Below are 7,407 nucleotides of genomic sequence, written 5' to 3'. Positions count from 1 at the left end.
ATAGAAGGAGAGAGTTCTCAAAGTTTAATAACTCACAACACTGGAATGTGAAGTTACTAGTTTGTCAGTTTGGGGTTTCTTTTTGTCTCTCACAAGTGCAGTGCAGGCATATATGATGCAGCTATCTACGTATTTATGCAGATTAATGATCATAACTTTCCTAGTATATTTTAAATAAAACTATTCTGATGCAAAATAGTTAGCCCTGTACTGTAGCTAAGATCTCAATTCCCACTTCTTGGAGAAAATTTCAGGAATGCAGCACTATATTGTGCTGCAAAATTGATTTCTTCAAATGGATGTTTGGAATTAAATAGATTTGTTTATAATTCTTTTCTTTCCTATCAGAAATAAATATGGGAATTACCTGAATGTATAAAATGGCCAAAAAGTATAACTTGCCAATATTTTCTAGTAATAATATTAAATATTGATTATTTTACTGCATGATTGCCAACATGAATAGTTTCATACTGGCACACACTTTTAGCAGCTACTATATTACATTGATGTTGAGCCTCTTCTTACCTGGAGCATTTGATAATTCAGCATTTGACAATATCAAATCATGCAGCTCAAATTGCAGACACTCTGCAATTCCCACCAACCCCCACTCCACAAAAAAAAAAAAACAAAAGACAACCTAACCCCGTAGAGTTTTTACAACTAGAGCAAAATTTCAAACTTTCAGACCCACCTGCCTGTGCAGTATTTTAAGCTGGGATACAGAACTTCCTAAAAATATAGGCCTTTTAAAAATTCCTTTTAAAATTTGTCAATGTAATAATTTGTGGTGTGTGTGTGAAATTAACAAATAGTGGAACTCAACTGGAATAGAGTCACAGAGATCTATAATAATAGTAATTCAGTGGGAAGAGACACTGAAAGAGTACCCCAAAATTATCAGAGACTCCAAGTGCCAGGATTGTAACCCACTTATAGAGGAATCTTTCTTATATAGAAACCCATGCTTTCTTTTCTTGTTGTTTGGAGAAAAACATACAGCAACACTCTGGAATATACTTGCATGCTCCAAGATGCTCTGTCATCTTAAGTTCTCTGTCATGAGAGCATCCTGTCATCTTAGCTTTTTGTGCAGTATGTGTTGGGTGGTTCCATGCAAACAACAGAAAAGCACTTTCCAAAATGATGCAGAAATCACGGATGATTCCAAGGGTCATTACTGATAAAACTAGATTTTAATTCAGACTCTAATTAGGCAGGACTGTAGACTTACAAAAACTGGTTTTGTCATGCCTGACAGACAAAGCTGAAATGTTTTGCCAGGTGAGATAACAACAGAGTTTTCCCATTATAGTTTTAAATCTGAAAGAAGTGGTAATTGTCACCAAAAAAAGGCTATGTTTCACTTTCTGAGTGATGTAGGGCCCAGACTTCATGGGTTGATCTGGAATGGTGATTATAAATCCACCTGCATTCTAGATTCATTTCTCAGAATCACTTGTATCCACAAGATTTAGGAATATAATTTATTGCATGTCAGCTTCTCATAGTGTTTATTGTTTATAGATGAAGATATGATAGTTCTTTCTCCCTCTGGTACTCAGCCACATGGAACTGTGTGTCTGCTACAGTGTTTGTGTTACCAAATCACAATAATTTAGCTTGCATTTGGTTCTTGCTGCTGTCAGTATCCTCCAAAAATACTGTTTTGAAGCCATATATATATATTTGGTGTACTTAAAAATGTGGTCTACCTAGAATGTCAGCCTGGGTTACTGGTTGTAGCAAAGCTATATTCAGTTACTTTTGCACTATTCTGTCAACTACTGCAGCAGCTGGATCCCAATGACTTGGTTAGAAAAGTTGTTCTTTCTTGGCTTGGCCTGTCCTGCTCCTTCTTCTTCAACATCCAGCACAGAATTAATGGCAGCAATGTGTAGTGCATGCATAGAATGGTGCAGTGCTTTCAAGCATCTGCTCAGGCCCCTGCCTGTTTTGTGTGTTTGGTAAACCACCTGAAATGAATTTGTGTCTTTAACATTGCCTCATATCTCAGCACACAAGAGGTTAAGGATAAGGCCAAAGATGTCCTTCTTGTACAAGGCATTGAATAATCCTTCCTTGTCCCAGTTCAGAAGGCATGTAATTCTGTGGAGCTGGTCCCCACTTACAGTTAATCATGCCAAATGTAACACAGAGGAAATCCAGAGAGAGAGAGATTGATAGCATGAAGAATTAAATCTAAGGGCTTTCAAGATTAAGAGTTTCACTGACCATAATTACGTCTCAGATTTCAGCAGATAACTATCTTGGCAGAATTATCATTCTCATGGCTTGCTGTGGATCCAAAATATTTCAGAGATATGAAGTATTTGCTTGGTCATAATCAGAAGGGTTGAAAGCAATTCTTTTTAAATTATATCCTTTCTTTTTATTAATGATTCAAGACTATTCCCTTTCTCCCCACCCCCGACAAGTATCAATTTATCTTGAAATTATTTTCTTGATTGCACTTAATATCTGAAGAAAATATTAAAGGAAACAATTTCATGTATTCTAAATATAGCTCTGTATTAATCTTTGTATAAGTAGTTGTAAATGATGTTGCACACACACAAATTTTTAAGTGCCTGAGCAGTTTGTTAACAGGTGAGCATTAGTATGTATTGCATATCAGATATGCTTCCTTATATTTTTTGGCAGACTTAGTAAATAAACAGAATAAGCTGAAACTCTAAGCAAGATGGCTTGGATGGTAATCTGGATTTAAATACTGTCTAAAGAGATTTCCACCTGGATGAAGGCTGGCTGAGTAAGAGAGTTGGTGGGATGCTAGTAGCACCTAAAACAAATGGCAGTGAGGGGTTTTGATCTCCTGAGAAACTCTGTCAGAGACATGCAGTATATGAGTGGTTTTATTCAGTGCTCAGAGAGAACTGGCAGCATGTTCACTGGTATTTAAGACTTTTTCCATATGAGTTCCAGGTCCTGAGCATTGCAACATGCTCCACTGGGGCCAGAGCCCACAGATGAGAGCCCCTGAGATAATCCAGCTAAGACAGCTGTGATAACCTTTTTATTAGGCAGCATATCTTGCAAGAAGTCTGCTAACACATGCCTTGTGATTCGAATTTCTGCTGCTTCCTATAACTTTTCAGGTAATCCACTGAAGAATTTGGGTTTGATTTTTTTTTTTTTTCCTTAAATAATTCCTATGGATTCTGGCTTGGATTACTTTAAAAAGAACTACTGAATACAATAGTGGATGTGATATGATTGATTAGGTGGTAGTTTTGGGTTATATCAGTATTTCTGTTAGAGAGGATATAGGTGGTTTGCTATTCTAAGGAAGGACTCCTGTATATCTTTATCCCAATGGGGCAACCAAGTCTGTAGCATTTAGATTAGGTTTGTTAGCTTTTGGATTGAATAGCAAGAGTGTTTTTATTTCCCAGGCAGTTGATAGATGTGTCTGGGAAAGAAGTGGTTAGAAGAAAGGATTTCTTCTCAGTTTGGCTTACAGATTTTTAAAGCCATTTTTAATGTTACTTTAATCGAATGATGCAGTAGTCTCTGGGCAGTAATGTTGAAGATAGCATCCAGAAGTGCAACAAGAAAGTCTTTATTTCCCTGAAGCTTTTCAAGCAGTTTGTTTAACTAATTAAAGAGAACATGCTACCACTTGAATTTATAACCTCCTTCTTCCTCTGAGAGCCATTGCAAATGCAGTAACTTTCAGCATAATATCGTTGGAGTGTGCACTGCAATATGCCAATATCTGCTGATTGTATTAGAAGGAAATTCATAAGTGCAGCTGACTCCAAAATGTTCTACACTAAACTGTTGAATTTCAGAGTCCTTTTCAGTGATGAAGTTTGGTTTGGTGCTGAATGAGACTGGATGTCACTTGCAGATAAGGTGTACACTGTGCAGATAGGATTGGGATGGTGGTGTGCATGGTCAAATATTCTTCTCCTAGGCTTGAATAACAGGCTTTAATCTGCTTCCAAATTTCTCACCTCAGTATGTGTGAGTCTTCAAGGCACAATGTTAAAGTGGGTTATCCTTTGTAATCCTTGTTAAATTTTCCCTGGCAGTGATAGAAACTTTTTTTTCCCCTTTCTTACTTTGTCTACAGGAGCAGGAATCTTGCACCAGGCAGTCCTGCTCACCTGCCTTGGCCCCCTGAGCTGTGGCAGCTGGTGTTACTGAATGATGATGATCCACATGAACTCTTCAGGCTTTTGAGAATAGGGGAAGATAACACTTGGGCTTTCCTAGTCATTGCAGGGCTGTCTCCTCCTGCACACATCCTGACTGGAGAAGAGCTGGCCACTGTCTGCCTCTTATGATCTAAATGCCATCTGAACCTCAAGAAATGCTAATATTTTTAATGATGATGTCAGGGATATTACATATTACCTTCCTACCCAGCTAATTAAACAAATATATGATACTTTTACTCACACTGTGGAAGCTTTCAGAAGAAAATTGCCAGTTTTCCCAAAATTTTTCATGCTGTAACTGCTTTCTCTAATGCACACACAGGCATTTCCTACACCAATAAAAAGGGCTTTTTAGCTATAGATCTCTGGAACAGCAGTTGCATCCAGCTGCTGATTAGGTAAGTGACAGATGTTTGTTCCCATCTTCTTGTCTATCAGATGCAAATCTCATCACTTTTCCTTCCACATATATCCATTCCTGGAATTGATATGCAGCAGGATTTATAGCACTGAAGTATTTTCCTTTGCTGATCTGTATGTTTCTGGCTGTCACTCATGTGTGAAACTCTCTCTCTGCAAGACAACAAATTAATGCTTTTCGTTGGGACAGCAGGCAGGACTGCAAGCATAGTCCACATGCATTCCTGCTGATGACAGAGGCTGGAGTCTGGAATGGCTGTGCAAAGATACCTCAGTGTTTGGAATGAAAAGTTCCCACTTCTTACACTGTCATGAAAGACAGCCCCCTGTTAGAACTGCCATGTCCAGGGCCCCAGGTAGAGTGCAAGTCACTAAGCAGAGACAAACTGGCTCAAACTGTCATTCCATCCTCCTAAATGTCAACTGGATTTATGAAGGAAAGGAAAAAAATACCCACCACCCGCCTTTATGTTGGGGATTAACTGGACATGTTGGAGCCTGGCTTCCTCCTCTGCTGCATCACAGGTACTTAGCTTTTCAAAAGGAAAGACATATTGCAGAGAGAGACAAAAGGTAGGTGAATGCAGTGTTGATGCACTGTTGTTTGTATTTGTGGCTTATGTGGCTGTTCTTCTATTTAGTAGGATAATTTGCCTGTGCAGTTGCAGTAATTTTTTTGCATGAATGAGAGAAAAGTAAAATGGACATCTTCTAGATGAATATGTGCTAAAAGCGTTTAGAGACTGACTCTTAACAAGGCATCATTAGTCCCTAGAGTTAACTCCCTATTGAGATGAATAGGGTAATTCAGATATTAGATATGTTAAAGCAGTAGCTCAGCCAGGAGCAACATGTCTTACTTTAGAACATTTGTCTTAGCAGCTATCAAGGTTGAAAATTAAATCCTCTAGTTTTTAAAGGCAAAGTTCTATCATGCAGAGTTGGCCTTGGCCACGAAAGTAAAAAGGTGTCTGAAATTAGTGCAGAGACTGATGACTCTCCTTTGGCTGTCTTCCATATCCAAAGTTAGGCAAAGAAGCAAAACAAGACAATGAAATTGCTTCCTTTAAATATAATTTTCAACACTGTTTTAACTACTAATCATAAAGTTTTTGTTAAGCGTGCTTTCTTGCCTTCTTACCAAGATGACAGTGCTATTGTGGGCATTCAGCCATCGAGGGTCACTAGAAGGCTCTAAGTTCTTTCCTTACAGATCTAAGAAATAAGTTATGATGACAGCTATCAGCCCCATTAGCATTCAAAGACTTAAAGATATCAAATATTATTGGTTTATTTCCTGGAGGATATCTTGTACATTGTTTCCCTCTGTAGGGCTTAAATTAAACAAAATTGACCAGAAAGAAAGCTTTATGCTCCATCTCCACCATCTGCTCCTGTGGCCTTTGTGCTTGCAGGGCTCTTCTTCATGCTTCTCACGCTTGCCAGTCATTGCCCGGCAGCGTTTCACCCTGTGTCAGGTGCGCTTCCCAGAGCCGCCACTAGGGTGCGCTCGAGCGAGTTGCAGAGCGAGCTGCAGCCGGCTGGAAGCAGCTAGAACCGGCTAGAACCTGTCCTCAGCAGCACAAGGCAGCTGCAGCTTCTCCTCACAGAGCCTCCCGGCAGTCCCCAGCCGGTGTTGCCAGCGACACCCAACACAAACTGATTATTTGTGTTGCTGGCTGGCCAAGAGCAGCTCGCTGCTTCACTGCCATGTTGGAACGGGCACTGTGCCCGTTTAGCTGGTGGCAGCTGAGAAATCGAGCGCCGTTCCTTGCGTCGGCAGTAACGGCGACACAAAATGGCCCTGTCCCCAGGGCATGCCATAAGGCTCTTGGGGACCATATAATGTGCCCCATCCTGGCAACCATGCTGGAGCAAGGTAACTGATTCGAGAAGAACTTCATCAGAGAAAAGCCTCTTGCAGCTCGTGTACCACGGAGACATGAAAGCACGCATTATATCAGGTATGGCTCTGAACAAACCCTGAACCATCAGAATGACGGGATGGCTTGTAAGGGAGAATGTGGACTTCCTTCCCTCGAGGCTGGATTTGGTCAGGGCAAGCTTATTTTACCTCTGTAATGGCAGTGCAGCTATGCCCTGAAGGAAACTGGCCAAAGTCTCTGCTCTTCACGTTTGCACAGGCCTCTCTGACAGAGGCCATTGCCGTGTGAGTGCAGCAATGCTATTTCTCTTCTTTCCTCGTCTGCCCATGTTGCAAAGCAGATTGGTGAATGGTTTGGCATTTCCTCCTTGTAGATGCAGCTTATTTTGGAGGTGAAGTCAAGAGGGAGAACTGAGCTTGCTGCTGGGTTTATTTACGTTTTGCTGTGGTTATTTCCACCTGTCATCAGTAGGAAGTTTTTTCTTTGTGTGAGCATGTGGCATGTTAACAGTAGCTAAATTTAGTAGTTGGCCTTGAGAATGTAGCTCTTCCTCTGCTTTTTAATATCATGGGTGATCACAGAGCAAAGTGACAGGCAGTGAAGGAAAGAGAAAACAGGTCTATATTTCACTGAGCTAAAGTGTAAGGAGGTGCATTTCTCTTCACTCCATCAACACTGAGTTCCTTTGATGTCAAGTGAATGAGGCTGCCTGGTTGCATGCACCTACCTCTTAGTGGCATTTCCGTTGCACGCTTCCCTAACTAGCATAGTTGCTGTGATCAGTTGACTCAGACCTTTCTATAAGGGAGTTGTTAGGCTTTTTTTTTTTTTCACTTATACTGACTGGGCTTTTTTTTTTTTTTTTTTCTCTCTGTTGTAGCTATTTGAATGGAAATGATTTTCTGTAATTT

Source organism: Pogoniulus pusillus, chromosome 20, assembly GCF_015220805.1.
Source record: "Pogoniulus pusillus isolate bPogPus1 chromosome 20, bPogPus1.pri, whole genome shotgun sequence".
In the NCBI taxonomy this organism is placed as follows: Eukaryota; Metazoa; Chordata; class Aves; order Piciformes; family Lybiidae; genus Pogoniulus; species Pogoniulus pusillus.
The sequence above is the reverse complement of the archived record's forward strand: the minus strand, read 5'-3'. Positions refer to the sequence as shown.